The sequence below is a fragment of the Euphorbia lathyris genome, chromosome 5, assembly GCF_963576675.1.
Source record: "Euphorbia lathyris chromosome 5, ddEupLath1.1, whole genome shotgun sequence".
In the NCBI taxonomy this organism is placed as follows: Eukaryota; Viridiplantae; Streptophyta; class Magnoliopsida; order Malpighiales; family Euphorbiaceae; genus Euphorbia; species Euphorbia lathyris.
In genome coordinates, this window is record NC_088914.1 from 2746239 (window position 1) to 2773849 (window position 27611).

The window sequence follows — 27611 nt, forward strand, 5'->3', positions numbered from 1 at the left end:
GCGTAAGGGATGATACGCCCCGCGTAAATGATGATACGCCCCGCGTATTTGAGTAGATTTTTGCTCCTTGCTCGTACCTGAAATACAAATCTTAAGAGCTGAGTTAGCTTGACGTTTTTATTTCCTAAACTAATCAAAAACACGGAAAATTAACTAAAAGTACGAAATTTATCCTTATTTCTTTATTTTATCAAAACGCTTTATTTTTGTAATTAAACTTATTTAGTTTATCCAAAATCAACCAGTAAATGACGCTAAAAGATAGGGGTAATATACCCCTATCATTTGCCTACTACAAATCAGAAATAAGCTAGATCAATTTCGCTTTTACCAACCGACCGCGATGCTATGAGGACCTCAAACCGACACCGAATTCAACGTCTAGCCGAGATAGCTATTGTGACTCCGAGTTTATCGTTGAATTTCAATTTATTGTTTTTGCGATTCACTTCCTTGTATTGATTTGGTTTTCCCCAATTCAATTAATTTATTTATATGTTTAGTATAGAAATATTTCAATTGTAATCAATTTCATTTTTTTTATTTACAACTATGTACTCAAACCTATATTTATCATAAATACCCATTTTTTCCAAATCTCGTGTCAATCTCGCACTTTCATTTTCTTTGTTTTACCCATCTTTAATTTACTAGCATTAGATTAAATAAAATCAATTCATCTAGCAAAGTTGTTATAACGGCGCTAGAGATCCAAGAGAGACTTTTTCAATCCTTGCGTCTCTCGCCAATCGTCTTGTTTAGATTTCAAGTTTTTGTTGAAACACCTTTCCACATAATTTTGATTTGACAAAATTGTTTAAGTATAATATATATACATATTCTAAACACACTAAGTTTAAATGCTTTGATTTAATTCTACTAATGTGTTTGTTCAATGTTGAGTTAAAATATTATAAGACATAAGAATCAAAAGGCCCAAGCCCATTACGGAAGCCAAGGCCCAAATCAAACAACTCAGTACACTCGGCCCGCATATGTCAAGACGCTGCCGTTTTTGTTCAAAATGCAACTCAGCAAACGGAAGGATCTAGAAGACCTTCGGGAACAACTTCAAGATGAAGCTGTTGAGTAGTCTCGACAAACGTACAAGACAGCAGCTGGCAAAGGAAAACTTCCAGACAAAGTGTTTCCTCTTTTGGCAAAGTTCAGACGACACAGTATGCTGTCAAGTTGACTTTACCATAAAAGGAGAGACCATCTGCTGAGCTGACCGAGGACAGAAGATACACGATTGTGATTGGTCGAGAGCTCTGTGCAAGTTAGGATGACAACGACACATAGCCGTTTCCCTCTAACGGTTATTTCGAAATTCGAAATGACCGATGGCCCAGACGTCTCTATAAATAGTGCCATCACAAGCTTCACAATACACAGAACTTTATCAAGCCATTACGCTGACCAAATTCCTACAAGTTCTGCAAGCAAGAAGCAAAGCAAAATTCTTACACTACATTTTTCATATCTGTGTAAAAGTCTAGAGTGATTGTAAAATCGTCTAAAGTGTCTTAGCACATCTTTGTATTAGGACAAAACACTTATCATTTCTAGAGATAGAAATGAGAGGTTGAGTACTCGGTTTTAAGTACTCAGCGGAGAGATTAGGATTGAGTAGAAGTATAGAGGAGGGTACTCTTGTCATACTCAATTGCTGATATTGTAAAAGGTTTGAGGCTCTACCTTTAAAGAGCTCAGTAGAGGATTTGAAATCTCGGACGTGTTCCGGGGACAGGACGTAGGCTTAGAAGAAGCCGAACCTGGATAAATCTGCTGAGTGAAGTATTTCTAAACCTTTAACTCCTTATTTGTATTGCTTGCTTAAATAATCAAAAACTGACCAAGTAAAAAGGTCAAGTTGAGTTGTGCGCATTAAACGTAAGAGCTCAGGAATAGACTCTAAGTGCTATCTCCTGACTCAAGCTAAGAAACTGATCTAGTCACCTGTTGACTAAGCTAGTATCTTGCTGTTTACTCAGCGCCGCTGTTCAAACCTTTTTCTTTAGAAAAAGAAGTCTGCCTAAATTGCAAAAAAGTTTAAATAGTTCCTAACCCCCCTTGGAACTATACTTTCAACTAAACAAGGGACCAACAAGTGGTATCAGAGCTTAAAAGCTCACTTTAAAAGGTCTAACAACCTTGAGCTGATCCCTACCATGGGCGAAAACAGCACTCGGTTTCTCCCTGGAAACCAAACAACTCAAATACTGCCTGAGGGGCTGTCCATTACTAGGCCTCCCTTATTCTTCGGGTCAAACTATACCTTCTGGAAGAATAGGATGAAAAACTTCATTCAGGCTACAAACATGAGTGCCTGGCTATCTATAGTCTAAGGCCCGTTTGTACCTGTCGAGGTTGTGGCTGACCAAACAGTTATAAAAGCTGAGGCCAAATGGACAGAGGATGATCTTAAGAAGCTTCAAAACCAGGCTTCGGCTATCAATATGCTTCACTGTGCGCTCGATGCTGCAAAATATAACAAAATCTCAGGTTGTGAGTCGGCACAAGAGATCTGGAAAAAGCTAGAAGTCACCTACGAGGGAACAAACAAAGTAAAAGAATCCAAGGTGAATCAGCAGATGAGACTGTATGAGCTGTTCGAGATGAACAATGATGAGGGCATTTCAGACATGAACGCAAGGTTCACCAACATCATAAATGAGCTCAAGAGACTTGGGAAAATCTTCACTGAGGAAGAACAAGTCAAAAAGATACTCAGGAGTCTTCCGAAAGACTGGCAAGCAAAGAAGACAGCAGTTGAGGAAGCTCAGGATTTAACCACCTACAAATATGACGAACTCATCGGTTCATTGCTGACCCATGAGATATCTATGAAAAACTTTGAGGTGAAGGAAAAATCTGATGACAAGAAGCAGAAGTCACTTGTCATGAAAGCTGACTCCACTGATGGGAGTTCAACTGATGATGAGGAAATGGCTATGTTCACAAGGAAGATGAAAAGGCTGTTCAGGAAGAACGACAAATACTCTAAAAAGCCTTACAAAAAGTTTGATAAGTATAAGGCTGACTCAAGCGACAGCAAATACAGAAAGGACAGCTCAAAGCCCATTACATGCTTTGAGTGCCATCAAACCGGCCATATTAAGTCAAACTGCCCCACGTTGAGGAAAGACAAGAAGAGTGGGAAGAAGGCAATGGTGGCTACTTGGAGTGACAGTGATGAATCTTCATCAACAGAAACTGAGGCCACCGAGTCAGCAAAGATATGCTTTATGGCTGACGAACTTGCTGAGCCATGCGTCTCTGAGCATGCTGACCCATCTATCGCATCAGATGATAAAGAGCAATCAAATGAGGTAATTTCTCTTCCCCAGCTCAGAAACGATATGGTTAATGGCCTGAGTGATCTCTATACACTTGTTAAGAAGTGTAACAAGAAAGTAAGAGCACTTAGCAGGCGCTGTGACGAAGTGGAAGAGGTCAAACTGAGTGACCTCAGATTCCTTCTTCAGGACAATTCAACTCTGCATGATAATATGAAAATCATACATGAGTCTGTCTCTGAAGTCCAGTCAGTTTCAAAGAAACTGAGGAAGGACGTCACAACCATCCAGAACCAACTAAAGGTTCCAAATAAAAATAATTTTCCTCTGAGAACTTAGTACCAAGGTACTCAGCAGAGACGCAATCCCCAGTGAAAAGTCCAGTGTGACTTTTGTGGGAAGTTAGGACACACCACTAAGGTGTGCTGGCACGCTCAGCACTGGGGTGTTGACAAGTCAGTAAAAAATCCTAAACAGAAGGTCAGTTGTGACTTCTGTGGAAAGAATGGCCATACTGTCCATGTATGTCGCCATAAAATAAAATATGATGCTATACCTGTTGCACCTAACAAGTCAGGACCCAAAAATAATTGGGTACCTAAAAGTAACTAGTTACAATGCAGGTAAGCCTGAGATGTGCCGAGAAGTCAAAGATGTGGTATATTGACAGCGCATGCTCAAGGCATATGACGGGTGATGAAACTCAGTTCATCACGTTTGAACGTAAACGAGGAGGGAGCGTAAGTTTTGGAGACAACAAGAAGGGTAAGATAGTAGGCTCAGGAACCATCGGAGGTAATCCTACTTTTGAATCTGTCTCCCTAGTCAGCGGACTCAAATATAACTTACTCAGCGTAGCTCAGCTATGTGACAATGGGAGAAAATTTATATTTGATGCTACTGGATGTAAAATATACGAGGGTAAAACAAATGAGTTAATTTTAACTGCCCATCGGATAGATAATGTCTTTATGCTAGACTTAGAGAAAAAGTTTTCAAAAACTGTGTGCTTAGTAACAAAGGAAGAAAATTCCTGGCTATGGCACAAGAGACTTGGTCATGTAAGCATGGACCTCTTGGCCAAACTAGCAAGAAAGCAATTGGTTGAGGGACTGCCTGAACTTAAATTTCAAAAAGATCAATTATGCCACGCTTGCCAAGCTGGAAAACAAACCAAACAATCTTTTCACAGCAAAAACATTGTCTCAACTAAACGTCCGTTAGAGTTACTACACTTGGATCTCTTTGGTCCTGTCCAGCCGCTGAGTCTGGGCGGAAGAAGATTTTCCTTGGTCATTGTAGATGACTTCTCTCGGTATACGTGGGTTATCTTGCTGACCAGCAAGGATGAGACCTTTAAGACATTTTCAAATTTGGTTAGAAAAATTGAAAATGAAAAAGACCTAAAATTAGCTCATATCCGTAGTGATAACGGTGGAGAATTCAAAAACCAAAAGTTTGTTGAATTCTGTGAAGCCAGCGGCATTGACCACAATTTTTCTGCTCCTAGAACACCTCAGCAAAATGGGGTTGTAGAAAGGAAGAACATAACTTTGGTTGAAATAGCCAGGACAATGCTTGATGAACATAGGCTTCCAAAGTATTTTTGGGGAGAGGCTGTTAACACAGCATGCTACATTCTTAATAGGGCTCTAGTTAGACCTATACTCAAGAAAACCCCCTATGAACTTTGGAAAGGACGAAAGCCCAATATTGGATACTTTCGTGCCTTTGGCTGTTGATGTTTTATTTTAAATACCAAAGATAGCTTAGCAAAGTTTGATTCAAAAGCTGATGAGGCTATCTTTTTGGGCTACTCAACAAACAGCAAAGCATACAGAGTTTTTAATAAGCGAACTCAAGTTTTAGAAGAGTCAATACATGTAGAGTTCGATGAAACTGACCCTGCAGGTAGATACCAGCAGCTGACCGAGGATGATCCAAACTCAGTAACCACTGCTGACCCAGAACCAGCTACTGAGTCATTCACAAAAAGGCTGACCAAGAGTAAGAGTGAACCTAAGATTACTTTTACTGACCCATCTACTTCTGTAGAGATTGTTGAAACAGGAACAACACAAGACATAAATCTACCCAAAGAAATAAGGATTCCAAGAGGGCACTCCGAAAGTGCAATCCTTGATTCTGCTGGGAATACCCTGATGACGAGGAATCAACTCAGGAAGTACCTCAGCAATGTTGCTTTCGTCTCAGTACAAGAACCGAAGAATTTCACTGAAGTTGAGTACGATGAATTCTGGATGAACGCAATGCAAGAGGAGCTCGATCAATTTCGAAGAAATGATGTATAGGAGTTAGTGCCTCATCCAAAGAGTCAAAAGACCATCGGAACAAGATGGGTCTTCAGGAACAAGATGGACGAACAAGGAAACGTAGTCAGGAACAAGGCAAAGCTTGTAGCTCAGGGCTACAGTCAGCAATAAGGTATTGACTACGGTGAGACCTTTGCCCCAGTGGCAAGGCTAGAGGCAATTAGAATACTGTGTGTATATGCATCTTACATGAATTTTAAATTATTTCAAATGGATGTCAAAAGTGCATTTCTTAATGGAGTTATAAACGAGGAGGTTTATGTAAATCAACCTCCAGGCTTTGAGGACCATAAGTTCCCAAACCATGTTTACAAACTCAAAAAGGCTCTGTACGGCCTCAAGCAAGCACCACGTGCTTGGTATGAGAGGCTGACCAGTTTCCTGCTGACTAGAAATTACGTCAGGGGTAAAGCTGATACAACCTTATTCATTAAGAAAAAGGGTAAAGATACTCTGCTGGCCCAAATTTATGTTGATGATATAATATTTGGTGCAACTAACGAATCAATGTGCAAGGAGTTTAGCAAACAAATGCAGACTGAGTTTGAAATGTCCATGATGGGAGAACTCAACTTCTTCCTCGGTCTTCAAATTAAACAAGGAAAGAATGGCATCTTCATCAGTCAAGCCAAATATGCCAAGGAGATCTTAAAGAAATATGACTTGGAAAATTGCAAGCCAATATCCACTCCTATGGGCACTGACACTGTCCTCTGCGCTGATGAGAATGGTAAGTCAGTAGATAGCAAGTTATATCGAGGTATGATAGGCTCTCTACTTTACTTAACAGCCAGTAGACCGGACATTCAGTTTTCAGTATGCTACTGTGCTAGATATCAATCTAACCCTAAGGAATCTCATTACATTGCTGTAAAAAGAATCCTTAGATATTTGCAAAGCTCAGTGAACGCAGGCTTGTGGTATCCAAATACTCATGATTTTACACTCATCGGATACACTGACGCTGACTATGGACGAGATAAGCTGGAACGAAAAAGCACCTCTGGAGGATGCCACTTCTTAGGAAGCTGTCTTGTATCCTGGTTCAGCAAAAAGCAGGCGTCAGTAGCCTTGTCCACCACTGAAGCTGAGTACATTACTGCTGGTCATTGTGTTGCTCAAGTCCTATGGATCAAGCAACAACTTGAAGATTATGGTGTTCAAATAAAGACAATTGAAGTCAAATGTGACAACAAAAGTGCAATTGATCTTTCCAAGAACCCAATTCAACCCAGCAGAATGAAGTATGTCAGCATCAGACATCACTTCATTAGAGACCATGTACTCAAGGGTGAGATCAAGCTGACCTTTGTCCTAACGGACGAACAGCTTGCGGATATCTTCACGAAGCCACTGGCTCGTGAGCAGTTCAGCACACTGAGAGAAGCAATTGGTATGTTTAATCCTCTTCGGTAAATTCCTGTGCTAAATGAATATGAATGCTGAGTGAATTACATGCTGAATGATTTATTGTTTGCTGAGTAACTCATCGAAACTGACTGAATATACAATACTGAGTAAACTTGCACACTGAGTAAATTAGTTTAGAACTTGAACTTAAAATCATCCTTAATACTGCACTGACCACTCAGAATATCAAACGCTTGACATTCTAAACACTGAGTGATTAATCCGTTAGCATAAATGCAAAGCACGCGTATAACCTAGGATGACGTATTCGCCGTAATGTGTCATAAATGCTAGGATCATTGTCGGTATATGATCCCAAGGCAAAACTGACACATGGATTCGATTAAGATCCACACCGTTCATTTCGTCTATAAATTATGGTATTTCCCCATCTTTTACTCTTTACGCTTAATCAATTCCTAAGGCAAAGAAATCACTTAGAACTTCTTTTCTCTCAAATTCCTCTAATTCCTCCATTTTCGAAGAATGACTAAGTTATCTTTCAAAGTCTCCGGTGCCGGCCACCAAAAGTCCAGCTCCGATGAACCTTCACAAAACCCTTCTACACCGAGCAAGGGTAAAACTGGCCAAACTTCTGGCAAAGAGAAAGCTGTTAAGATCAGGACCTACTCCAAGGTCTTCGACAATGTACGTGAATGGAAGGTAGAACCCTCCAGATGGGTTTCGGAGCACTTTGTAAAGAACGAACAGTCATTTGCCAAATGGATTGCAAAGAACGAATGGACTGGGTTGTTCTCGGTCAGAGATGAGACATATCCTGACCTGGTGAGGGAGTTTTACCACAACCTCAAGGTTGCCAGTGACTCCACCGACTACCTAAGCACTGAAGTAAAAGGGAAAACCATCTTCATCAACCCTCTGTACATCGGAAATCTCCTCCAGCTCAAAACTGAGGGAGTAAGGCTGAGAAAGTCAGGAGATCAGGACAAGACAAATTATGTCCACAGCTTCTGCAAACCTGAGGGTTACACAGGAGAGGTCTCAGCATCTTCAATGGGTCAGCATCAGAAAATGGCTCACTACCTGCTGAGCTATTTTATCTACCCAAAGATAAACTGCACTACATCAGCAACCAACTTTGAACAGTGCTTCATATGGCACATGCTGACGTACACCGCCATCAACATTCCGGTCTTCCTGGTTGCTGGGTTCCTACGCAGCACTGGTACACTAAGGTTGGGATCAATCATCACCAGGATCCTCATCGACCACAAGGTTGACCTCAAAGGTGAGGAATCCTTCAGAGGATCTGAGATAACAGCATCCTCGCTGAGGGCGCTGAAGTTTGGACAGCCCTTGAAGAAGGGAAAAGCTGCTGCTGCTGAGCAAACTGACCAAGCTGACGAAACTGTTGCTGAGCCTAAGAAAGGGCGAAGAACTAAGGCCCCAGCTTCTCGCAAGAGAAAGTCTACTGCGTCACCAAATGTTGAGTCTCCTGCAAAGAGGCAAAGGTCAGCTAGAAAGACAGCTGAAAAGAGAACCAGGCAAGATGAGCCTGAAACTGAGGAAGCTGCTGAGCTACCTCAGAAGAAGCAGAAGACTTCATCTATGACTCCTCTAGAGGCCATACCAACTGATTTCATCATACCGAGTGATTCTCATTTCACTCAATGCCAGGGTACTGATGCTGAGGAAACTGAGGTCCAGTTAGATGACCACTTCATCTCCCAAGTTGAGGAAGAACTTGATGGAGACAGCACTGCTGAAGAAGAAGCTGAAGCCAGCGGTCAGGATGACGCTGAGGAGTCTGAGGAATATGACAGCGAAATTGAAGCTGAGGATGATAACACTGGGTTAGCTGGTGGAGCTGTGCAGACTGACACTGAGTTAGCTGCTGGAGTTGAGCAGGTTGAGCAATTTGAGCAAGTTGATCAAGCTGACCAGACCAATACTGAGGAAAAGGAACCTACTCCTACTCACTCAGAAGAAGCTGCTCCCACTTTCACTCCACCACGTAGAAGGCGGAAGCTGGTTAAGGCCAGTGAGGTGATGGTCAGTGAACTTCCTGTGCAATCACCATCTATTCCTGAACTTGTCCTCTCTAAGACAATAAAGGACCCTTCTACTGTTCAACTAAAGTTTTTCAACCGACCATCAACTTCCTCTACTACTACGCCGTTGGAAAAACAAGCCTCTGTTTCTTCTCAACAGGAACATGCCGACCATAACACTTCAACCACTTCAACAAGTCAGGTTGAACCAACCACTGTCCATACTGTCTCCTCAAGCATTGTGCTGACTCCCCATCTTTCTGCCGTCAGCACAGACAGTGTGCGGGTTATGTCTTCCATCAACAACCTCTCTGCCGATCAATCAACATTACCTCCAACTCAAGTTCAGATTGAGCCAAGTCATCCAGTCACTGACCAGGGCACTCCTTTCACTCCACTTTCTTCTGGTCATACTGATGTACATCGGGATGCCACTGAGTCCGGCCAAAAGCTCATTCACTCAGTACAAGCACTCATCCACGATCTTCAACATTCTGCTCCGCCTGCTGCTGGATCTTCACTTCCTGCGACAACTCAACATTCCCAGGTCACTCTACTTCTCAACCAAGTCAAGGGACTCAAGGATCTGCTGAACTTAGTCTTGTCCTTCCAAGCTCAGCAAGCCAAGCAGGATTCTCTTGCCAAGTTGGCAGAGATACAGCTGACAACGATTCAACATCTGAACTCTCTTCATCAGCAAGTTCAGAAGTTGTCCGATGTGCACACTGACTATGCCACTTCCTCAGAACTCAAAATGCTTTTTGCTCAGCTTCATACTGAGCAACTTAAGACAAATGAGCAAATGGTGTCCTATAGTCAGTGCTCCGTCGAGCAAATCGGTGAGGCCATCAGGCTACTTAACCTCAATAAGCAAGAGATGGATACTGACTCGTTAAAGTAGAATGAGTTGATGTCTCTCGCACAACAATCTTTCAACCACATCCGTCATAATAATATCCAGCGTCATCACTATGACTCAGCTCTCTTGAAGACTTTCCACCAAGTCTTTGCTGGCCTCTCTGAAGCTTTAATCTGGGAAGCAAAAGCTCAAGCGTTCAGCATCAACATGCTCAATGCTGCTGATCTTCGAGTACCAGTAGAAGTATCAGCTGATGGAGTAGCCATCTTTGATGGCGTAAATGAAAGTGCTGACAAACTAAAAGAGCTTTCACAAGAATTGACTCGCGCTGTCTTAACCGATGCGTTCAAGCTCCCTGAAGTTGACAAAACGGGGGAGAAAGCGCAAGCTGCTAGAGCTCAGTATGAGCAACGTCAGTACGAGAGAAGTCAGTCACAGGGCAAGAAAAAGAAATAGATAGGCTAGGTCTTAACATTTGTGATCTATGTGCTATGTTTGTTTCTTTTGCTGTGTAACTGCTGACTTCTATCAATATATCATACTTACTTTTCTTATTCAAATCCTGAGTTATGATATATGCTTTTAAGTACTGAGTCATTATGTATCTTCAATTAAATCAGCTATGTTTAAAACTTGTAATATTGACTAAATGATATGCTGATAACATGTTTGACATGAACCTATATTCTTATGAAATATTCTGATAAGAACTCATTGAACAAATTACTCAGCACGCGCTCTATATGTTTAAACCTTCCGCTTATCACTAAGTAAATAGAATATGTGATATAGCTGACCCTGAAAACTGACCTTAGACTTACTCATTTAAATCCTTAAATGTTTTAAGTAAAACTAAGTCAGTAGCTCAACCCTTACGGGGGAGTTTGCTAAAGTATATTTGGTCAACTATCATGGGGGAGCTCATACTGAGTTCCTTGCTGAATAGTTTTGCCAACATCAAAATGGGGGAGTTTGTTGAAACACCTTTCCACATAATTTTGATTTGACAAAATTGTTTAAGTATAATATATATACATATTCTAAACACACTAAGTTTAAATGCTTTGATTTAATTCTACTAATGTGTTTGTTCAATGTTGAGTTAAAATATTATAAGACATAAGAATCAAAAGGCCCAAGCCCATTACGGAAGCCAAGGCCCAAGTCAAACAACTCAGTACACTCGGCCCGCGTATGTCAAGACGTTGCCGTTTTTGTTCAAAACGCAACTCAGCAAACGGAAGGATCTAGAAGACCTTCGGGAACAACTTCAAGATGAAGCTGGTGAGTAGTCTCGACAAACGTACAAGACAGCAGCTAGCAAAGGAAAACTTCCAGACAAAGTGTTTCCTCTTTTGGCAAAGTTCAGACGACACAGTATGATGTCCGGTTGACTTTACCATAAAAGGAGAGACCATCTGCTGAGCTGACCGAGGACAGAAGATACACGATTGTGATTGGCCGAGAGCTCTGTGCAAGTCAGGATGACAACGACACATAGCCGTTTCCCTCTAACGGTTATTTCGAAATTCGAAATGACCGATGGCCCAGACGTCTCTATAAATAGTGCCATCACAAGCTTCACAATACACAGAACTTTATCAAGCCATTACGCTGACCAAATTCCTACAAGTTCTGCAAGCAAGAAGCAAAGCAAAATTCTTACACTATATTTTTCATATCTGTGTAAAAGTCTAGAGTGATTGTAAAATCGTCTAAAGTGTCTTAGCACATCTTTGTATTAGGACAAAACACTTATCATTTCTAGAGATAGAAATGAGAGGCTGAGTACTCGGTTTTAAGTACTCAGCGGAGAGATTAGGATTGAGTAGAAGTATAGAGGAGGGTACTCTTGTCATACTCAATTGCTGATATTGTAAAAGGTTTGAGGCTCTACCTTTAAAGAGCTCAATAGAGGATTTGAAATCTCGGACGTGTTCCGGGGACAGGAAGTAGGCTTAGAAGAAGCCGAACCTGGATAAATCTGCTGAGTGAAGTATTTCTAAACCTTTAACTCCTTATTTGTATTGCTTGCTTAAATAATCAAAAACTGACCAAGTAAAGAGGTCAAGTTGAGTTGTGCGCATTAAACGTAAGAGCTCAAAAATAGACTCTAAGTGCTATCTCCTGACTCAAGCTAAGAAACTGATCTAGTCACCTGTTGACTAAGCCAGTATCTTGCTGTTTACTCAGCGCCGCTGTTCAAACCTTTTTCTTTAGAAAAAGAAGTCTGCCTGAATTGCAAAAAAATTTAAATAGTTCCTAACCCCCCCTTGGAACTATACTTTCAACTAAACAAGGGACCAACAGTTTTGGTGTGTCATTCCATAAACTTAACCGTCAATTTTAATTGAGAAATAATTTTTCAGCACGCCTGCACCCTAACCACGCGTGACAAGGTTGAAAATTAGCATATTCACAAAATATCGCTAACAAACGGGGTATTTTTTTAATGAGAAACTAAGACGCAATCAGTTGCAAAAACCAGACATCCCAACTAGATCAACACCCCCGGTTTAAGCAATGACCAACCCTTTATAATATAATGGGGGTATTCCACGCAAAACCTTCAAATTTTATGAAAAGTCCTATAATTGGGGGCTAGTACACAATAAAGGATTTTTCATAAGATTCGATGGTTTTGTCGTGGAATTTGAATTTTTATGAAATTAGTGATTTTTAAAGTAACAATTTTATGAAAATTAAGTATCACTCTACGTAAATTATGTCAAATGATAAAGGATTTTACAATTGAAATTAATTAAACAAAAATAATCATTTTGCAATTGAATATTAATCTTAATCAAATCACTTTCCTATAAGGTGAAACTCAACTATAATGGTTTAAACTCAACTATAATGTAATGAAATCTTATAGTTAATATTTCATAAGTTTTAATAAAAGAAATTCAACTATTTTCTTAATAACTCGATTTTTTTATAAAGTTGATGTTTTCTTGTAAAAATATTATTTTACCTAAATTAAGTCTAACTTTGTGTAAAATTATATCTAAAAATAGAAGATTTTTATAAATTTCAAAGGTTTTGCGTTTTTTGCAAAGTTAATAATGTTTTTTTTTTTTTGTAAAAAGGCAATTTTGCATAAATTAAGTTTTATTTTACGTAAATTATGTTTAAAAATAAAGAATTTACTTAAAGTTCAAAGTTTTAACGTGAAACTTTTTTTTTAAAATTAATGCTTTTTCTAAATAACAACTTTACGTAAATTAAGATCAATTTTAAGTAAATTATGTCAAACAATAGGGGATTTATGTAAAGTTTAAAAGTTTTACGTGAAAATCGATTTTTCGCGATGTTAATGTTTTTTTTTTATAAAAATACAACTTTATGTAAAATAAGTCCCACTTTACACATTATATGTAAAAATTGAGGATTTACGTAACGATCAAAATGTCTTACATAAAATTTGATTTTTCACAAAGTTAACGATTTAATTTTAAGTAAATTAAGTCACATTTCACTCTAAGTTATATTACGTTACGTTAAGTTTTTTTTAAGTTACGTTACATTAAGTTAGGTTAAATTATGTTACGATAAGTTACACTAAGGTATGTTACATGTTACGTTACTCTAAATTATGTTAAGTTGTGAACGTTACGATAAATTACGTTAAGTTACGCTAAGTTACATTAAGTTATCCTAATTTACGTTGCATTAAGTCACGCTAAGTATCATTAAGTTTCGTTGTGCTATGTTATGTTAATTTACATTAAGTTACTTTATACTTAGTTACTTTAAGTTACATTGCATTATGTTGATTTATGTTAAGTTACTTTAAGTTACATTACGTTACGTTAAGTTAAGTTACATTATTACATTAAGTTAAGGTAAGTTAAGTTAAGTTACGTTACATTTTGTTAAGTTACGCTAAAGTACGTCACTCTAAGTATGTGAAGCTAATTTACATTATGCTAAGTTATATTAAGTTAAGTACAAAGGTTTTACGTAAAACTCGATTTTTCATGAAATTAATGATTGCTTTTACAAAAATACAACTTTACATAAACTAAGTCCAACTTAATGTAATACCTGTTCGCTTTGATCATAATACGATTAATGGTGAGTTTAGGCATTATGTCAGGGTATTAGTGGATGTTGATCTTGCTCGGGACATTCAGTCAAAGCTCCGGGTAGATACAGATAATCACAAGCACTAGGTTTATTTGGAATATGAACACTTACCAGCTATTTGTGGGACTTGCTCTGCAATTGGTCATTCATTCATAACCTGCAGGCGCAACTTTAGAGGCCCGCGTCCGCATGTTCAGAAAGAACAACAGATGAAAGCACCAAAGAGCTCTGTGCCCATAACTCAGTTGATTCCTCATTCTCTGTCGGAGCAGGAACAGGTATGAGCTACCACTTTGCAAGCTGACAACGAGATTTTGGAGGAGGAAAAGGAACAAGAGGCTAATGATTTTCAGTAGCCTAGTCTGGTGTAGAATGTTTCGGCTGGAAGTGTGGATGAATTGTCGAATACTTTACAGATGGTTTTACATCAGCCCGTTGCAGGTTCATATTGTTTTGAAAACCAGGGAGAAGCGAAAAATTGGGGAGATTACAATGATGAGGAAGGATCGGATTCTGAAGGATATGCTTTGCGAATTCCGCCATCTAAGCCAGTGAGTATCATGACCGGTAAAACAAATAGGTATGCAGTTCAGGTATCCTTGATTCTGGAAATTCTAATTGGATTACCACTAGGAAAAAATTTAAAGCAAAAACACTTGGCATAGCATCTGAATCCCGCTCTAAAGGGCGGATTAGACCCCTAATCCCTTTTATATGATAATTTTGTATTGGAATTATCGAGGGATTAATAACCTGGGTACTCAGAGAGCGTTAAAGCTCATGTGTAATGTTAATTATCCAGATTCGTGATAAGCCCAAAATATACCTAAATTAGCATGCATAAATGTATTCAATTTCATGTAAAATATATATTAATTATATTATTTTGTTAAGATTTTACGTTGGTATTTGTTATTTGTGTGCAAGGTGTTAATTATTTGGAAAATCCAAATGGGAGTTAAAACGGAGCAAAAACGAGTAAGAAATCATGTTTTTCAGTAAAAGACACGTACGAGATTTCAGAGGCCATGCCAGAGATTTTGGAATCAAAATAAGGAAGCGATATGAAGTGTCTGTCGCGACCGAGATTCTCATTATGTCGGTCGTGACACGCGTTTTCATTGGACAACAACACGAGTTTCTTCCATTCCTCTTTGTTCCCTATGTCGCGGTAGAGATTCCTGAAATCTTTATAGAGACAGAAACCTTGCAAGACACATTTTACATGTGTTAATTTCCAAACGACACGTCTATTCATCCGGATAGATGCGACTCTTCACCAACGGACATGTCCCTTCAAACACATCTTTTGGAATACTATAAATAGATGTAGAAATTGAGAATTCATGTTGTTCAGTTGTTCTAATTTATGTTAGTTGTAGTTACACAAACTTGTTATAAAGTTACAAGTTGTGTAAATAGCTTAAGATACAATATGTAGTTCTTATAGTTGTCGTTTAGAGTTCGAGTATTGTTCGAAGATGAGTTTACACTCTGTAGTGGATTCAGTGATCTCTATTTTGAGGATTCAGCGAGAAGAACCAGCGACTGAAGCGCCCCAGGGTTTGACAAGCCTATGAAGTTTGAGGAAAGGATTGACAACCTATAACTCAAATTAGTTAAAATGCTATCTGAGCTTCTTCTTCTCTGTTAACTTATGATGATTCACAATTCTTTAATAAATTATTTTTTCAATTCAATACATTTCTATTGTTGTTATTTTCGAGTTTAATCTATCGATATTCTTTAAAGTAATAAACCGGTGTTTTCAATAAAAACCTTTTTACACAAAATATATTTCAAATGAAACTTTGTTGAACACTTAAGAGAATTAGGATTTATGGTTGATATGATCGATAGCTCGGCTTATCAAACATAGAACACCAATTTGATTAAGGTAGTAATCTGTTCCGACCGTAGAAAGATTATTTGCAGTTCAAAGCCCAGTAATTGAATTAATCGATAAATTGTTACACACTAATAATCTAATCAAAGTTATAAATTGATTTCTTGCTTTGTGCATGCAAGTCTTGAATTTTACTTGTTCCTAAACATAATTTCTGCAATTGTAATCCAAAATATTGATAGAATTGGATTCTGAATCACAACCATTTATTCCATTTTAAACCATTGACGATTTCCTATAAACCTTGAGAAAACGAATGTAATCAAGACAATAAATCAAATTATCATATGTTCCCTGTGGGATCGATATTTTATTACTACAAGCAAAACCGTGCACTTGCGGAATTCGCCTAACAATTTGGTTTGCATTTCTGAACCTATGGTAATGTTAGATAGGATCCCTCTAACCTTTTGGAGTTCACTTGGCCTGCAATTGGTTTGTGGCAATGATGTTGGTTCTATCTGGTTATTTTACAAAATTGGTACTCTTAGTTGTTGTTCCATTATTGCTAATCATGAATAGCATATCACCATCAAGTCTGGTTTGGGCTTAGAATTTTTTCAATTGTCTTTTGTTTACGGAAGCAACTTCTTTGGTAGGCGCCGCTTTCTTTGGAATTCGGTTGGCGGTATCAGAGACTGCAACAAGAGACTTGTCCTGGGAGACTTCAATGCTTTAACTAGGGCACATGAAAAAACCGGCAGGAATCTGTTTGTAAACAGCTGTAGGGATTTTTGTGACTTTATCAGTAATAGCAGTCTGGTTGAGGTTGCTAGAACTGGGCTACAGTATACTTGGTCAAATGGAAGGATGGGTTCAGATCATGTGGAGAGTAAACTTGATAGAGTACTTATGAATGAGGATTTTGTGGATTTCTAGGATAAAATCAGCTGCTCCGTTCTTCCCCGGCATCATTCTGACCACAGCCTGCTTCTCTTCTCCTACGCATCTGGCATCACACGGAAGGCCCATGTTCATTTCCTCACGATGTGGACTATGATGGACTCTCTTCGTGAGCTGGTTGCCGATCATTGAGGTGATTCGCATATTTCTTTACCTCCGATATAGCTTCTATGCCATAAATTAAAAACTATGAGGCCTAAACTTAGAACTTGGAATAAGGAGATGTTTGGAAGAGTTGAAATGAATACTGCAGCAACTAAGCTCCGTTTGGAGAATATTTAGAAACTTATTACTGAGTTTGGACTTAATGAAGAGAGGCGTGATCTGGAGGCAAAGGCTCAAGGTGAACTTGACTTGCAATTATACACACATGAACTTCTGAACCGTGATAAAAGTAGGGAAAAATGGCTGGTTGCAGGCGATCGAAATTCAAGTTTTTTCCACCGCTCGGTTAAAATTAGAAAGGTTCAGTCTTCTCTGGATACCTTAATTATTGATAGGAATTTAACCAGTGATAAGAATACTATTGCGCAACATGTAGTGGATTATTACTCCTCCTTATTCACCGACAATCGGTTAAATATCAATTACTCAACCATTGCAGCGGTTATTCCCCTTGTGTGTCCGACGAGGCCAATGACCAGCTCCTACATCGTCCATCGAACGACGAGATTCGGGCAACGGTGTTAGCCATGAGCCGTGACAGCTCGCCTAGTTCCAATGGGTATGGAGGAGTGTTTTATTAGCATTTCTGGGACATTATTGGCAAGGATGTGTGTAAGATGGTTCAAAGCTTCTTTGATTCAGGTTGTATGCTGTCGAGCATGAATTCCAGTATCATGACGCTGCTTCCCAAAATTGAGGGTGCCAATGAAATTCATCAATTTAGACCAATTGCTATGGGGGACTTTAACTATAAAATCATTTCCAAAATTTTATCGGATAGATTGGCTCCTATTGCCTCAAGCATTGTATTAGAGAATCAATTTGGGTTCATTAATGGTAGAAGTATCCATCACTGTATTGCAGCGGCTTCCGAGGGTATTAACATGTTGAAAAAGAAGTGTTATGGCGGAAATATGGCACTGAAAATTGATATTGGAAGGCATTTGATACCTTAGATTGGAATTTCATGTTGGCAGTTTTAGAAGCCTTTGGGTTCTCTTTACAATTCAGAAATTGGATCTTGGAAATCCTTAGATCAGCTCGGATTTCAATTGCTTTAGGAGGAGGCAATAAAGGCTATTTTCACTGCTCTTGTGGGGTGAGACAGGGGGACTCGTTATCGCCTATACTGTTTGGGTTGGTGGAGGATTTCTTCAGCCGATGGATGAATTGTCTCGTGAGAGAGGGAAAATTTGTTCCGATGGGCTACACTAGGCACACTAATTTTCCATCTCACCTTTTGTATGCAGATGACATGTTACTTTTTAGAGAGCAACGACTAGCAATATGAATTGCATAAGGGAGGTATTCGCTTTCTATGACTCTATTTTGGGTCAATCAATAAATTGGAATAAATCTGAGGCTATTTTTAGCAATCACATCGGCACTACTCGTCGGAACAGTTTGATGGAAATTTTGGGTATTAGGCAGGTCGCCCTCCCGCTTAACAACTTGGGTGTTCCGCTCTTTCAGGGAGCACTAAAAGCACGTTTTTTGCAGCCATGAGTGGACAAATTCCTTGTCAATTTCAGTCTTTGGCGAGGACAAACCCTTTCTTTTGCTGGTCGCCTTATATAAATTAAATCGGTTATGACGGGTGCCTTGATTCATTCGTTTATGATATATAAGTGGCCGGCTACTCTGCTCTCTCGGATAAACAGAGCCGTCAGGAACTTTCTATGGACGGGAAATAGGGACCTTCGTAAGCTGGTTTCGGTTCCATGGAAAATCTGATGTCAACGAATTGAAGAGGGTGGTTGTTAAGCCCAAAATATACCTAAAATATCATTAACATTTACATCATTTTTATTACAAATTCGTGTTATTTATATCTGTTTAGATTACTTTTACTCTCGAATATCTTTCTTTCTTGCAAGGTACCTAAATATTTGGTAAAATCCAAATAGGAACGAAAAAGGATCTAAAACAGAAGAAAAACCCTACAAAAGGAGTCAAAGACGACGTAAATCGAAAGCGCCAAGTCGAAGACACGAATGAAAGCTAAGAAGTGAGAAAAATCACCGGGCCGCGACAGTGGATCCTCAACCCGCGGCCGCGACACGCGTGGTATAGCTATTTCTCCCCTTCGTCCGTCGTTCAACTCAATGCTACGTCATTCACGGCCGCGGATTACCATCCTCGGTAAGTGCAGAAAATTTACAAAGAGCATTTAACACATGCTGAAAATCCAAGAAACGCGTTCGTTCAAGTGGATAAAGACGTCCTTTCACAACGGACACGACTCTTAACCAACGGATACATCACTTCAAACACAACCCTTCAACATCTATAAATAAAGAGTTGATGTTGAGAAAAAGTAGCAGTGAAATGTTATAATATAGATATAGAATCAGAGCGTAGAACTTATGTCGAAGTTCTAAGTAAACACATTTCGAGAGTTAGAAATTAGATTCTGTACAAAACAAGATGAGGTACACATATTGTTTATAGTTTAATTACAACTCAGTAGCGTTTAGACATTGTTCCAGTTTTAGTTTGCATCATGGTAGTGGCCGACCGAATCCCTATTACGAAGTTACAGCGAGAAGATTGAGTAGAGTGTTCGCCCCTGAGCCTGACAACCTCTTAGGAAACCCAAGGAAGCGGAACCGATCAAGCCCTTCACTTGCACGCCCTCGAAGAACTCGATGCTCCTTGTTCTTTGTAAACTTGTATCAATTTATATTTCATCTAATAAAGTCCGTTCTATTCGACAAATCGTTATGCAGCACTTATGGTAACCAATCCAATATAAGTGAGGCTGGTGTTTTCATTAATATGCACTTGAATTCAAAATCATTACAAGGAAACTTTGTTGAACACTTAGGCAAATTATCATCTCGAAAGAGTTTTAATTTGAGTAAGGGCAACTATCCCGAAAGGGTTTTGTCGCGTTCAAAGCCAATTAATTAGAGGTTCCGTCATTTATTTCATCATCATAATTGATACAAAGTTTAAGTTGTTTTCTTTGCTTAATGCAAATGAATAAATTCATTCGTTTTTCTAAAAAGTTCTAAATGTTCCTGTTTTGTAAAATTCACCCTTAAAATCAGAAGATCTTTCTAACAATCGATTTATTCTAAATATAAAATCTTATTCCAGCATTTTCAAATACTCAAAGTTCACAAATTCAATTAAACAAATTTCCTAAATTCAATTAAACCAATTTTCACTTTTCATTTACATTTAATAGTAAATCTAACTAGTTCGAAATTAACAGATTCAAAAAATAAGTTTTTTCGTTAAAAAACGTATCCCTGTGGGATCGATATTTTTATTACTACAAGCGAAACCGTGCACTTGCAGAAATCGCTCAACAAGTTTTTGGCGCCGTTGCCGGGGATACGCCAAAAGTTTTGACAAAATTTTTATTTTTCGTATTTTATTTTCGAATATAGGTTTATACATTATTTTTATACAATTTTTATATTTTATTTATTTTCAGTTATATAACATACTTGTTTTCAATTTTGTTTTGAAGGTAGTTTGGCTCGTGTAACAATTTCAAGTTCATGCGCAGTTTGCGAAATTCGGGCACGCCACCAGATCCTTTAGATCCAAAAATTGAAAGAACACTTAAGAAAAACAACAAAAACAAAGACAAAACACCCTTAAAAACCAAAGTAGACCAGCCAGAGATTATGGCCGATCCACCGACACTTATGGATTATGCTAGGCCAGGAATGGCCGGTGTAACTAATAGTGTAGTTAGACCCCGTATAAACGCAAATCAATTTGAAATTAAGCCTACTTTGCTTAATATGTTGCAAAACAACGTAACGTTTTATGGACTACCTAACGAAAACCCTAATGCACATTTGACAAATTTCTTAGAAATTTGTGACACTTTTAAAATTACTGATGTAACAGCCGAAGCAATCAAACTTCGCCTCTTTCCTTTCACTTTGAAGGATAAGGTAAAAATTTGGTTAACTTCTATGCCTGCTGTAACATTTGAAACTTGGGACCAATTAGCCCAAGCATTTTTACAAAAATATTTTCCCTTAGCAAAAACCGCAAGAGTCATCAAAGAGTTGACATCTTTTACACAAAATGATAATGAAACTCTTTATGAAGCTTGGGAACGTTTTAAAGAACTTCAACGTTTATGCCCACACCACCAACTGCCAGATGCACTTTTAATGCAGACATTCTATAATGGATTAAATCCTACAACTAGAGGTTCATTAGATGCTATGTCTGGAGGGTTATTTATGAAGAAGACGTCCGCCCAAGCAAGAGAACTTTTGGAAGAAATGGCAATCAACAGCAGTATGTGGCCCGCCGAGCGTGGCCATATACCGACGGTGAAACCATCATCCTCAGGTACATCATCGGTTAAAGGTATAATGAATCTTGATCCTGTAGCAATGTTACAAGCCCAATTTTCTGCCTTATCGCACAAAATTGATAAATTTATGGCACCATGCGATCCTAATGATCCAATCCAGAGAGACATTGATTACGAAGGTATGAATGAGATAGAACAGGTAAATTTTGTCCAAGGACAAAACCAAACTACTAATCCTTATTCTAATACTTATAATCCTGGATGGAGAACTCATCCTAACTTTAACTGGAAAGATGGTAATAATAATAATAATGCAAATGCTAATCAATATCGTATAAATAATTATCAAAATCAAACAAGAGATACGATTAACACTTTATCTTCAAAAATCGACAAATTTATAGATGCTATGAATGGAAAGGTAAGTAATCAAGACGATGGTTTTAAACGGATCGAAAATAAATTCGATCAGCTTATCAAAAACCAATCATCTAGCATCCATAATTTGGAGGTTCAAATTGGACAACTTGCTAAATCAATTCCATCCCGCAAAGAGGGAAGTCTTCCCAGCCAAACGGAAGAAAATCCGAAAGAGCATGTTAAGGCTATCACTCTTCGCTCAGGAAAAAACTATTTAGGTCCGGAAATGCCCGGAAATTCAACTTTACCTGGAAATGATTTACCAAAATCCAAAGAAGATACATTAAAACAAAAAGATACGCCAATTGACTCTAATCCAAAACCTTTTGTACCAAAACCACCTTTTCCACACAGGGTCCGAAATAAGGACCATGATAAACAACTTTTATCATTTTTAGATAAACTTAAAAATTTGCATATAAATTTAACATTCATGGATGCAATTACGCAAATTCCTAACTATGGAAAATTCTTGAAAGATTTAATCTCAAAAAAGATTAGTTGGGAAGGAATTTCATCCATTTCACTTTCTGAAGAATGTAGTTCGATAGTATCAAGCAAATTACTTACTAAACTCAAAGATCCCGAATGCTTTACCATTCCGTGTACTTTGGGAAATATGGAATTCCCAAGTTGTCTTTGTGATTTAGGAGCTAGTATAAACTTGATGCCATTGTCTATTTTTGAGAAATTAGGTTTAGAAGAAGACATCAAGCGTACCAATATGGTTTTGCAATTAGCGGATCAATCCACTAAAAGACCATATGGTATAATTGAAGACGTTTTGGTGAAAGTTGACAAATTTATTTTTCCTACTGACTTTGTTATCTTAGATTTTGCTTATGATGCTAATTGTCCGCTAATCTTTGGTAGACCATTCATGAACACGGGACGTGCTCTAGTTGATGTGTCGGAAGGAAAAGTAGTTTTAAGAATAGGTGACGATAAGATCGAGTTCGATATGAATCAAGCAATGAAATATTCTATGGAGGATTTCGCTTGTATGAAGCTTGATTTAGTTGAAGAATGTGTTAATGAAATTGTTTAAAGAGAAGAAATAATGGAACCTATAATGGGTGAAGAATTAGAAGATAAGGACCCATAGCCTTTGATTCGAGAAGATGGACCAGTTCCGCCTTCAGTAATAGTTCCACCTAAATTAGAACTTAAAGAATTACCAAACCATCTGAGATACACTTTCCTAGGCGGAAGTGATACTCTACCTATAATCATCTCTAACAAATTAACAGAAAATCAAGAAGAAAAATTGAAAGAAGTTGTTAGAAATAGAATAGGAAGTATGGGATGGCAGATTTCAGATTTAAAAGGAATTAATCCTAGTATTGTAATGCATAGGATTCACTTAGAAGAAGATAAGCCACCTAAAGCGGATAGACAAAGACGTTTAAATCCGAACATGAAAGAAGTAGTCAAAAATGAGATTACTAAACTTTTAGACAATGGAATCATTTATCCTATTTCGGATAGTGAATGGGTTAGTCCAATCCATTGTGTACCCAAAAAGGGAGGTATAACTGTAGTAAGGAATGATGAAGGTGAATTAATACCTACGCGAACCACCACCGGTTGGAGGGTTTGTATAGATTATAGGAACCTAAATAAGGCAACTAGGAAAGATCATTTTCCTTTACCTTTCATCGATCAAATGATCGAAAGGATAGCCGGTCATGCATTTTATTGTTTTCTTGATGGCTATTCCGGATTCTTTCAAATATATATTTACCCGGATGACCAAGATAAAACAACCTTCAAATGTCCTTATGGAACATTTGCATATAGGAGAATGCCTTTTGGTCTATGTAATGCACCAGCAACTTTTCAACGTTGTATGACTGTAATTTTAATGATTTCATCGAAGATATCATGGAAGTATTTATGGATGATTTTTCAGTTTATGGAGATTCTTTTGATGCATGTTTAAAAAACTTAGATAAAGTTCTTTCTAGATGCGAAGAAACGAATTTAGTGTTAAATTGGGAAAAATGTCATTTCATGGTTGACGAAGGAATTGTTTTAGGTCATAAAATATCCGAAAAAGGATTAGAAGTGGATAGAGCAAAAACTTCAGTAATAGAAAAATTACCCCCACCAACAACTGTCAAGGGAGTAAGATCTTTTCTAGGACATGCAGGTTTTTACAGAAGATTTATAAAAAACTTTTCTGTAATTTCCAAACCACTTACTAATTTACTTATGAAGGATTCAACCTTCGACTTTAATGAAGATTGCATTAAAGCTTTCGAAACATTGAAAACAGCCTTAGTCAGTGCACCCATAATTGCTAAGCCCGATTGGGATTTACCTTTTGAAATCATGTGTGATGCAAGTGACCTAGCAGTGGGATGTGTTTTAGGTCAAAGAAAGGATAAAAGATTACGTGTTATTTATTATGCAAGTCACACATTGTCCGGTGCACAATTAAATTACACAACAACAGAAAAAGAGATGTTAGCCGTAGTATTTGCATGTGATAAGTTTAGGTCATACTTGTTAGGATCTAAAGTTATTATTTATACAGATCATGCAGCTTTACGTTATCTGTTTGCTAAGAAAGATGCAAAACCGCGTCTGATTAGATGGGTTTTGTTGTTACAAGAATTTGATATAGAAATTAAAGACAAAAAGGGAGTAGAAAACCTTGTCGCCGATCATCTATCGAGACTAGAAGATGAAAACGGTCCTATAGGTGAAACTATCGGTATACGAGATGATTTCCCCGATGAACATCTCTATCAAGTAGAAAGTATCATGTCACCATGGTATGTAGATTTTGCTAATTATCTTGCAACCGATATTCTTCCGGAAGGATTATCTTCCCAACAAAGGAAGAAATTTTTCTTCGATATTAAACAATATTTTTGGGAAGATCCCTTTCTATTCAAATCATGTGGTGATGGGATAATTAGGAGATGTGTTGGAGAAAATGAATATGAATCTATAATAACAGAATGTCATTCCAGCTCATATGGAGGACATAATGGAGTTAATAAAACGGTAGCTAAAATATTAGAATGTGGTTTCTTTTGGCCTACAATGTTTAAGGACGTTGGTTCATTTATTACTCGTTGTGATAAATGCCAAAGAACGGGAAATTTAGGAAGGAAAGATGAGATGCCCCTCAAAAACGTGTTGGAAGTTGAAATCTTCGACATGTGGGGAATTGATTTCATGGGACCTTTTCCGCCTTCCAATGGTAAAACTTACATATTAGTAGTCGTTGATTATGTTTCGAAGTGGGTTGAAGCAATTGCAACCCCTACGAATGATTCTAAAGTAGTTATTAATTTTCTTGACGATATATTTTGTAGATTCGGTTGTCCTAGATTCCTTGTTAGTGATGGCGGTACCCATTTCATAAATCGAAATTTTGATATGCTTATGAAAAAATATGGAGTACGCCACCGCGTGTCAACGCCATACCATCCTCAGTCGAATGGTCAGGCGGAGATCTCAAATAGAGAACTCAAATGGATTCTAGAGAAAACTGTTTCATCATCAAGAAAAGATTGGTCACAAAAACTCAATAATGCGCTATGGGCATACCGTACTGCATTTAAATCACCAATAGGAATGACTCCATACCGTTTGGTATATGGAAAAGCATGTCATTTACCAGTTGAATTAGAACATAAAGCCTATTGGGCTATTAGAAAACTTAATTTTGATTTACAACAAGCAGGAAAGAAACGTTTGCTCAATTTAAATGAGTTAGATGAGTTACGACATCTATCGTATGAAAATGCGAGGATTTATAAAGAAAAAGTGAAAAAATGGCACGATGCCAAGATCAAAGTCAAACACTTTAATGTTGGAGATAAGGTGCTGTTATTTAATTCACGGCTTCGTATATTTCCAGGAAAACTTAAGTCCAGATGGGACGGACCGTATTTAGTCATCAAAACATTCGACTATGGTTCTTTGGAACTTGAGGAAACCAACGGTAATCGTTTTAAAGTTAACGGTAATCGATGTAAAATTTATTACGAAAATATTTCCGAAATAGGAACTAATTTCGTAACAAGATTTCCTGACATATAAATCATTTCATTTTTCTAATAGTTAGTTTTTATTATTTTTTATTTTTATTTTTGTTTTGTTTAGATTATATCATTTTATATTAGAATTTTAGATATAGAAAAATATATACAAGTCATGATTTTAATTAATTTTTAGGAATTTAATGAGAATTAGAAGAAATTCAGTGATTCTCAGTTGAGAATTTGAAATTCTCAGTTGAGAATTCACATATATAGAATTCTTAAGGAGGTAAGAAATTTCTGAACTTATAGAGAACTTAAAATTCTCAGTTGAGAATTTGGGTATAATTAGTAGCTAGGAAAATTTCTGGACTTATAGAGGATTTCAGATTCTCAGTTGAGAATTCTGATTTCAAATTGAAAGGAAAATTTCTGAACTTACCGAGGATGAGGATTCTCGGTAGAGGATCAGAAATTTGGAGTTTTGACAACTGATTTCCGCAAGGAAATCAGCGTGTCGCGACCGCGGGTCAGCATCCTCGGTCGCGACACGGGGAAATTATGCAAAAATTGACCCTTTTTCCAGCAGATGCAACTCTTCAGAAACGAAGCGTTAAGTTTCTTCATTTTTAAAAAGGTCTGTTTCATGCCTTTTCATTTCAAAAACAACACCTCTTTTCGTCCTAGGATCTTCTAAATAGGTTCTAGATGTTCAGTTTTCTGTCACTTTCTTTTCATCTCTATCAGAACTATCTCTGATTTTCTTACCATTCAACAACCCAGAAATTAAGGTCAGAACCTTTCTTCCTTACTCATTCCAAACACCATGACTTCCTCAAACACTTCATCTAAGAAAGTTATTGCTTCACGCAATAAACGTGTTGATATATCAGAGCGTTACGGATGTAACTTTCCCATCTTCAATCATGATGAGGGAAGGCGCTTCTTGAAGCTTCGATACACATTCTTTATCGGAATGCTATACATGGATGACTTTCTTAATGATCAGTTGGGAATTAAAGATGATATGAGTCGCTACATGGAACGTTTAGGATGGACCAGATTTGTTAATATGAAGTTTCCTATAATTGGAGACTGGATATTAGAGTTCTTCTGTACGGTTCGCTTTGTTAACAAGCGTCGGGTGCGTCTTAGTTTTCGTCGGGATGGCAAAACTTTCACTTTTGGATATCCAGAATTACATGCTTGGTTTGGTTTTCCCTTGAAGGATACTATCAAACGTCATCATGGAAGAGATATGACGTCCACTGATATTTGGCGAATGCTCACCGGCATCTGGCCTTTCCACCCAAAACTTGCCTATAATAAGTCTTTCTATTCCAACTCTATGCTATATTTGCATAAGTTTCTGAGTCACAGCCTGTTCGGTCGCACGTTCAGTAGTGTCGTCCAAGAATCTGATCTTTATGTCCTTGGCGATATATTTCAAGGCAACGTGGTAGATTCTTCAAAAATTCTGATGGAGGGTCTTGTTGCCGCATCTAGATCCAAGGCTAAGAAGGTTGGATTCGGGAATATTGTATGTGGAATAATTCTAGGGACCAAGGGAAGTATTTCTGTTCCTTGGAGTGATGCTGAATCTTTCCCAATGCTAGACTATGAGTTTTTAGAATATGAAGGTCTAGTGAAACGAGTATTTCGATCAGGACCCAATTTTCTTTCTGCACAAGAACGTCAAGCCTTCGTGCAGTTGAAAATAGAACGCTATAGGGCTAAGAAAATCCCGATTGAAAGGGACGAATTTTTAGCATAGCTTTTGTTTCGTTTGTTTGTAAATATGTTTCTATTCAATAAAAATTTTTCTCTTTTGCATTATTTCCTGTTTTTGATTATTTGGTTAAACTAACATTTAATTCCATAATTCTAAACTAATGCACTTATTAAATGCAAACTTAATCCATT

The 27611-nt window shown here is 37.9% G+C and overlaps 1 non-coding gene and 1 pseudogene across 1 annotated transcript; one reads left to right on the top strand and one right to left on the bottom strand.

Annotated features, from left to right (window-relative positions):
- LOC136229429 (uncharacterized) overlaps positions 1 to 24276 on the top strand; it is a 113669-nt pseudogene extending 89393 nt beyond the window's left edge.
- Positions 20999 to 21105, bottom strand: LOC136231517 (small nucleolar RNA R71). Its single transcript, XR_010689892.1, has one exon. It is a non-coding gene; the product is annotated as a small nucleolar RNA R71 (small nucleolar RNA).
- Positions 24277 to 27611: the final 3335 nt, after the last annotated feature.